This window comes from Acomys russatus, chromosome 6, assembly GCF_903995435.1.
Source record: "Acomys russatus chromosome 6, mAcoRus1.1, whole genome shotgun sequence".
NCBI lineage: Eukaryota > Metazoa > Chordata > Mammalia > Rodentia > Muridae > Acomys > Acomys russatus.
Window position 1 is genome coordinate 4,740,140 of NC_067142.1, and position 9,375 is coordinate 4,749,514.

Below are 9,375 nucleotides of genomic sequence, written 5' to 3' on the forward strand. Positions count from 1 at the left end.
TTCTCTTGTTTATTTGTAATCAGAATCTGCTTCCCACCTTCATATCTTATAAGTGCCAATGAAGAGACACCCTTTACCCTGCTAAAGCACAGGGTAATCCTGCCAGACTCTCATTCAAGCAGTGTTCTTCAGTCCAGAATCACCATAATGACAAGTATATTCTTATCTGACACTTTTCGTCTCTCAATTGATTCAGATATCATCCAAAGTAGAAAAACATATTAAGTTCCCTAATCTCTAATTCCTAATACCACAGAAAGTTTACTGTGCACTGAATTTTCTCCTAAAGGGCGGTGGAGTATCTCTAGACATGAATTAGGTTAACAGTTTTCTTTTCTTGTACTTTTTTTTTCATTGTTTTGGATTCATTCAATGAGCTAATATTACTGTTACTAAATCACACAAAAAAAATTCAGAGCTGTTAATATTCAACAAAATAAACAAGTACATCATATATATGCTTTATGTTTTCCTCAGCATTTATTTCATAAAATATTTTTAAAAACAAAAAGAGATAACATAAGTAAAGATCCCAATGGCCCTCACATTTTAGGTCTTATGCCTGCTATGAAATCCTGCTGTTCTTCATCTGTTACTTGAGGTTCATCCTCAGCTTCTGTATAGGGACTCCTTACTCAGAAAGAAAAGGATATAACTCACTATCGAGCAAGATGTAAATGATAAATTGCATGGTCATTTTGCCACTGGAATAAATAAAATCACCTCAAGAACCACCTATGCACAATAAAATATATTTATTTCAAATCAACCAAAAGACATTTTCTCAAAATACAAGACTCTTAAGCTGGATCTGAGGAAGAACTTACCTGGCTCTTGAGGAGACAGAAGTGGCTGGACAAGGAACTAGGAAGCTATGTAAAGTGAGTGGCTGAGGTCTTTAATTTATAGCACTCTCTGCCTCTCCCTAGTTAATAGAGTTTCTTTCCAGTGAAACAGCCTCTGGTTTCTCAATAACAATTCCCCTAATAAAAATAGCATGCAAAGTTTATTTTAAAAAAAAAAAACTGACAGCTTAATTCCTTACATTTTCCTTATAGTCGTGAAGTCATGTACTTAAATGTATCAGCAACTATGTTTTCAACTTTTAACCTAAACAATAAGTGAACTTCTTCATGATCCCTCAGACATTCTGCTTGGAAAGCAAGCATAAATACACTCAAATCAACCAGAGATCAAACAAGATTGAAAGCAGATGTTCAAACCAGGACTACATGATAGAATTGCAATGGCCAGCTCAAGGAAATTATGGCTCATGAGGCAGGGAAGGCTCTTCATCCTTAAAGGATAACCGGGATTCTTGAGAAGGAAAACTGTCTAGAGCAGCAGTTTTGCACATTATAAATATATCACAATCTTCTGAGGGACTTTAGAAAACTATCTCTGGCCCAGCCCTAATCAGAAAGAGTCAGCGTCTCTGTGGTGAGAGCTAACTTCAGAATTTTTAATCACCCCAGGTGATTAGGCAAGATGCCCAGAAAAGGCTGGGCACCACTTGTTTTTGTAGCCTAATGAACACATCAGTTAAAGCATGCTTTATGTACCATACATCAACAGTGTTGGGTCCTGACAAGCCATTTACTATAAGAAGCTATATTTTATGGTTGTATTATTTTGTGGTGCTGAATGCAAATAAGATTAAAGAACATCTTTATACTAGGCATAAACTAGAACAAAAGAGAAATGTCTGGACAGGCAACTTCAAACTTTCAGACACACACACACACACACACACACACACACACACACACACACACACAACCATGCCTGATCCCAAACATTCTGTCCATTAATTAAGAAGGATCCTATCAAAATGAATTCAACAAATAATTACTGAGTCCACCCTGTAGTAGACACTGTGCTAAATGCTAATACTTCAGGAATATTCAACAATTTACAAAGTAGGGTAACCTTGGTAGGAAACTGCACCTACAAAGTCTAGGTTTGCCAAGCCTGGAACGTCCCAACTGGTTCTACCAGTTCATCAAGTGAACAAAAGAAACACTGACGACAGGACTCACCTTTGGTCTAATAAAGGGTGTGAAGGTTTGTTATTGTCACTAAGCAACTGCTCCTGAGCAGGAGATGCAGCTCCAATCACCCTGAAGAGGGCCTTCTGGCATAGCTCATATACAGACCTTTACAACAATTTTAAAGCAGGATTTAAGGAGCTTCTCTTATATGCAAATTGAGTAAGGTTTACAAAGAATCAGCACTTATGTGTGGTTAACCCTAGCATCAGCCAAATGGAAATGTTAGGAGTTCTTTAATTAGTGATAAGTAACCCTCATGTCAAAGATATGGTAAGGTTAGGGGCCTTAAAATCCTTGAGTCTACAATAAAATTTCATGATTTAATACCCCTATCCACTTTCATTCCCAAATCTTTTCTCTATGGCCCTTACAGTCACTGTCCCACTGTATAACTATTTCCAAATGCCCTCTAGTTCTGTTGAGAAACATTTCCTCTGCTTTTGCAGGGAAATTTGGCTTCCCTTGAGTACAGACATGTCACAGTCTTCTCTGGGAACAGTCACTCATATCTTGGGGCCAGAAAGCATTGTTCCATATTGTTCCATCCCAGTCTTGCTATTTCCAAGCCATTCTTCCTTTACTTAACTTCAGTGCACACTTTGGACACTTCCCCATATCTATGATTGTTCTACTCTTTCACAAACGGTCCTTTTGGTCCTCTGCACCTGGCCTTTCTGTCTTTTCTAATTGTTCCCACCACTTCATAGTCTATATGCACCTTGGTAGCATCTCCCACTTCCCTGAATTTCCTCACTCTCTTTTAGTGCTTCACTCACACACTCATAATTTACTGTTGTCTTCACTAGGAACTGCTCCTGTTGTAAGCTAGTGAACACTGAAATGATTCTATCTGTGTGGGGAGCCATGCTAAATTCAGCCATGTTAGAAATCCTGTGTTTAGGCTGCGCACTGTGACCTTCGAGTTGTTGATGCTTGCTGGAGGAGGTCTGGCATTCTAGGCTAACTTTGGATTGTCTACCCAGAGAAATAGGGAAGTCCTTACAGAGAACTACCCAGAGAAATTGGGAAGTCCTTACACAGAACTACCCAGAGGATTAAGGAAGTTCTTACAGGGAGCTATTCAGGGATTGTATTTTTGCCTGGGGGCTAGGAGAAGTGAGGTTATAATAGAATGTGTTGACCTTGCTATATAAAGTCTACTTGCTGCATTAAAGTGAGTCTTGAGAGGGAGACCAAGATGGCAGTGAAGAAGACGCCTGGTGTCTGAAGGGAGCCACATATAGTGGGAGCTGGGGGATAACTGGATGAGAGAGATCCACACAGTGTGGACCACGGAAGAGTCAGACCTCCAGTCATCCAGAACCCCAGGAAGGTTGGCAGACCAGTCCCAAGTGCCTGGACAGGGCTCCTCCTGCAAGCTGTGATCTATGAGCAGTGGCCTTGCTTGGCAGCACGAACTCAGTATTTGAGACTAAAATTGTGGCAGGGGAGCATCAGACCTCCTGGCCTAGGGAAATCTCGGGGAAACAGGTGGATCAGTCCTGAGACCTCCCCGCTCCCCTGATTCGCTCCACACCAGTCCGCAGAAAACACAGGTGCCTCATGGAGGCCCAGACGGCTGTGGGCACATTGCTCAGGCACAACAGCGCGGTCTGAGGCCGGGGACACACAGCCACAGCTGCATGATCTGAGACTGGAGATGCTGTCAGGAGTCAAGGACCACAGCCACTGTCTGAGCAGGGCTGGGCAGAAGCCTAACAGCTGACCCCGGAGAACTGTTCTGGCACAACTGATCACAAAGGACCCAGCTTAACCAGGCTCCACACGTGAGAGAAGTATGGGAGAATGGAGAAATAGAAGAAACCAGATGGTCCTAGAAACCTACAAGAAAGATATTATAATGGTTGGATCTGGACCCGGGGGGTTTGCTCAAGCTACTGCACCAACCAAAGATAATACATGCAGTAAACATTGAACCCCTACTCAGATCTAGCCAAGAGACAGGACGTTATCCGCAGTTGTGTTGAGAGCGGGGACTGACTAACATAAACTCTGGTGCCCTATATTTGACGACCTCCCCTTGGTGGGGAGGCTTCGTGGCACTCAGAGAAAGACTAGGAAGGCTACTAGAATGAGACTTGATAGGCTGTGATCATATGGTGAGGGAGGTGGTCCCCTTCTGTCACAGACCTAGGGGATGGGAACAGGGTGAAAGAGAGAGAGAGAGAGAGAGAGAGAGAGAGAGAGAGAGAGAGATAGGAAGAGACAAGCAAGGAGATAAAAATTTAGATATAATCTGAATAAATTAATAGAAAATTTTAAAAAGTGGGTCGATCAGAAATTTCCAGACTTGACTCATTATTTCTCACATCTCTGTCCCCACTTTCAATCCTCACCCCCTCTTTCAGATGAACCCTGGTTCGATTTGTCCCATGGGCCAGGACACATCTGCTTACACATTACCAAAAAGAAGGCATGAAAGTAGTGGAGACTTGTGAAAAAGGAGGGTTCTGTGGGAGGAGAAGAGCAATGAGCAATGGAAATGAGGGAAAACACATCCATGAAACACTGTAATGGTTTTTACACGGAAATGGAAGTGCTCCGCTGCCAGCGTCAGGCTGGTCTAACTGTCATATATGTAGTCTTGGTTCTAGATTTTTCCTGTGGTATTAGAGAACCAAATCTCTGGTGAAAAGATACTAATAATTAATGCCTCCTTGTGCTCTTTCATTTCTCAAAGAAGCATCTCCTCCCTCTGTAATACTGCAAGAACAAAACTGTCTTTTGTTTGCTTCCAAGGTACTTGACCTAAGACAAACATGGTTTAATACCTAGCCCAAACACCATTTTTTCCAAAAAATTATCAAATTCTTCAGTAATGCTTACATATAGTTTTTATTATATATGTTTTTTACTTAACAAGACCTGTAAAAATTCTCTTTCAATGTAGATTTGGGTTTTTAAATTAATATATTGTCATTTTCACACATATCATACAGGAGTTTATCACTTTTCATGTCCTTCAGTAGTGTTTATAGTGAGGCAGAAACACGCAGAAAAAAAGTTATATTTGTGATCAAAACAAGGAGACTCAAGTGAAATAGGATTTGAAGGATTTCTAAAATGTAAGATTTATGCATATCATTATAATTGTATACGAGAGTGATCGGGATGAAACTTGGCTTACTTTAATTTTTTTCTTCAAATAACTTAGAGTTGATATACACAATCTAAAAGAAAGAACTGCGGGCAATAAATATTATTTATATACACAGTATAAAATAAAAAACAAGAATTCTGTGTACACTATCACTGCTTCATTCAAAATGGTATCAAAGACTCTCACAAGTAAAGATGTTCATTAACTGATTGATTAATTAGCTATTTTTTCAAAAGAAAAATTATACCTATAAAAACTTGAAGCACCATATAATTAAAAGGCAAATTTAGAAAGATTACTTAAAGCAAGATCAATGTAAAAATCAAATATAGTAGCAACATATATTAGAAATGTTAACATATAATTTAAAAAATATCAAAAGACTACTGGAGGCTGGGTACAATGACACATACCTGTAATCCCAACATTTAGAGACTGAGGCAGGAGGAGGAATCTTGGCTAGCCTACCTACACAACATAAAAATTTTTATCTGTCAATTTGCAAAACAAATTTAAAAATCAACATGTACTAGACAAATACAAATGTTGTATAAACCATTGAAATAAAAAATTACAGATAATTTTAAAGGAGTTAGAGAGAATGTAAATGAAAGTTTGTGTTTAATTTGTGGTTTGAAAATTTCTGTATCTTTAAGATGTCCATTTTCAGGGCTGAAGAGGGAGCTCAGATGATAAGAGCACTAGCTGCTCTTGCAGAGGTTCTGAGTTCAATTCCCAGAAACCACATGGTGGCTCACAACCATCTATAATGAAATCTGGTGCCTTCTTCTGGCATACAGACAGAACACTGTATACATAATAAATAAATAAATATTTTAAAAACAAACTCCATTTTCTGTTAACTGATCACCACAATCTCAGTCACAATTCCAGGTTTTATTTTTCTTTCTTTTTAAAATTTTATTTAATTAATTTCTTCAGATTACATCTCAATTGTTATCCCATAACTTGTACCCTGCTGTTCCTCCCTCATTCCCACTTTCACCCTATTCCCCTCCCTTATGTCTCTGATCGAAAGAGACCTCCTCCCTCACTATATGGTCAAGGCTATTAAGTCTCATCTTGGTAACCTGCTTATTCTGCTTATTCTTTCTCCGAGTACCACCAGGCCTCCCCACCACAGGGAAGTGATCAAACATGGGGCACCAGAGTTCATGTCCAAGACAGTGCTCGCTCTCCAATCAACTGTGGAGAATGTCATCCATTGGCTAGATCTAAGAAGGGGTTTGATGTTTACTGCAAGTATTGTCCTTGGTTGGTGAAGTTTGAGCTGAACCCCTGGACCCAGATATGCCCGCTGTGATAGTCTTGTTGTAGGTTTCTAGGGCCCTCTGGATCCTTCTATTTCCCCGGTCTCCCATTATTCTCTCACCTAGAGTCCCAAAAGGATGTCCTCACAACTATCCCAATCTCTTGGTAAGTGAAGACTTCCGTGGGACATGCCTCTTGGGCTAGTGACCAATTATAAGTGAGTATGTAGCATGGGTGTCTTTCTGCTTCTAGGTTAACTCACTCAGTATGATCATTTCTAGTTTCCTCCATTTCTCCACAAAATTTGGAATTTCCTTGGTTTTTTTTTTTTTTTTTTTTTTTTTTTTTTTTTTTTTTTTTTTTAGAGCTGAGTAGTATTCTATAGTGTAAATATACCACAGTTGTTTTTTATCCATTCTTCAACTAAGGGACATTTAGGTTGATTCCAAGTTCTGGCTATTATGAATAAGGCTGCTATGAACATGGTTGAGCATATGCCCTTGTTGTATGGTGCAGCATCTTCTGGGTATATTCCAAGGAGTGGAATAGCTGGGTCTTGAGGAAGCCCTATTCCCAGCTTTCTGAGATAGCACCAGATAGATTTCCAAAGTAGTTGTACCAGTTTACATTCCCACCAGCAATGAAGGAGTGTTCCCCTTTCTCCACATCCACGTCAGCATGTGCAGTCACTTAAGTTTTTTATTTTAGCTGTTCTGATGGGTGTAAGATGGAATCTTAGAGTCGATTTGATTTGCATTTCTATGATGACTAATGAAGTTGAGTGTTTCTTTAAATGTTTCTCAGCCATTCAGTATTCCTCTGTTGAAAATTCTGTTTAGTTTTGAGCCTCATTTCTTAATTGAATTATTGCATTTGGGGGTGTTTAATTTCTTGAATTCTTTATATAGTTTGGATATTAGACCTTTGTCAGATGTAGGGTTGGTGAAGATCTTTTCTCAGTCTGTGGGCTATCGCTTTATTCTGTTGATAGTATCTTCTGCCTAACAGAAGCTTCTCAGCTTCATGAGGTCCCATTTATTGATTGTTGGCACTAAGGCTTGGGCTGTTGGTGTTCTGCTCAGGAAATTGTCACCAGTGCCAATATGTTCCAGGCTCTTCCTCTTTTTTCTTCTAACCAATTTAGTGTCTCTGGTTTCCTGTTGAGGTCTTTAATCTATCCAGGCTTAAGTTTTGTGCGTTGTGATAAATATGGATCTAATTGCATTTTTCTACATGTAGTCATCCAGTTAGATCAGCACCATTTGTTGAAGATGCTCTCCTTTTTCCATTGAATAGATTTGGCTTCCTTTTCAAAAATCAAATGACCATATGTGTGTTGATTCTTTTCTGGGTCTTCAATTCGATTCCATTGGTCAACCAGCCTATTGCTGTGCCAGTACCATGCTGTTTTAACTACTGTTGCTCTTTTAATACAGCCTGTGATCTGGTATGGAGATTCCTCTGGAGGATCTTTTATTGTAAAGGAGTGTTTTAGCTACTCTGGGTTTTTTGTTTTTCCATATGAAGTTAAGATTTGATCTCTCAATGTCTTTAAAAACACGTAGGTATTTTGATAGGGATTGCATTGAATCTGTAAATTGTTTTTGGTAAGGTGGCCATTTTTACTATGTTAATTCTCCCACTACATAAACAAGGGAGATATTTTCATCTTCTGATGTCAGCTTCAATCTCTTTCTTCATAGATGTGAAGTGTTTTTCAAACAAGTCCTTTACTTGTTTGGTTAGAGTTACTCCTGGATATTTTATATTGCTTGCGACTATCATGAAGGGTGTAATTTCCCTAATTTCTTCCTCTGCATTTTTGTCCTTTGTATATAGGAAGGCTACTGACTTTTTAAAGTTAATTTTGTATCAAGCCATTTTGCTGAAGGTGTTTATCAGCTGTAGGAGTTCTTTGGTGGAATTTTGGAGGTCACTTATATACACTATCATATCATCATCAAATAGGAATAATTTGACTTCCTCCTTTCCCATTTGAATCCTCCTGATCTCTTTCTGTTGTCTTATTGCTCTTTCTAGAACTTCAAGTACTATATTGAAGAGATATGGTGAGAGTGGGCATCCTTGCCTGGTCCCCGATTTTAGAGGAATTTCCTTGAGTATTTCTCTATTTTTTCATTCAGTTTCTTTATATGGTAGATTACATGGATGGATTTCTGTACATTAAACCATCCTTGCATGCCTGGAATGAAGCCTACCTGGTCATGGCAAATGATATCTTTGTTATGTTCTTGTAATCGTTTTGAGAGTATTGTATTAATTATTTTTGCGTCAATGTTCGTTACAGAGATTGGCCTAAAATTCTCTTTTTCTGTTGGATCTTTGTGGGGTTTAGGTATCAATGTGACTGTGGCTTCATAGAATGAATTTGGTAATGTTCCATCCATTTCTATCTTTTGGATTTGTTTGAAGAGTATCAGTATTAGCTCTTCTTCGAATATCTGGTAGAATTCTGCACTGAAACCATCTGGCTCTGGGTCTTTTTGGTTGGGAGATTATCAATGATTGCTTCTTTTTCTATAGGAGAAATAGGACTATTTAATTTGTTTATCTGATCTTAATTTGATTTTGGGAAGTGGAATCAATCAAGAAAATTGTCCATTTCCCTTAGATTTTCAAATTCTGTAGCATATATACCATTAAAGCAGGATCTTACGGTTCTTTATATTTCCTCAGTGTCTGTTGTTATGTCTCCCTTTTCATTTCTGATTTTGTTGATTTGGATAGTGTTTCTCTGCCTTTTAGTTAGTTTGGCTAGCAGTTTGTCTGTCTTGTTGATTTTCTCAAAGAACCAGCTCCTGGTTTTGTTGATTCTTTGAATTGTTCTCTTTGTTTCTAATTTGTTGATTTCAGCCCTAAGTTTGATTGTTTCCAGACATCTACTCCTCTTGAGTGCTTCTGCTTCTTTTT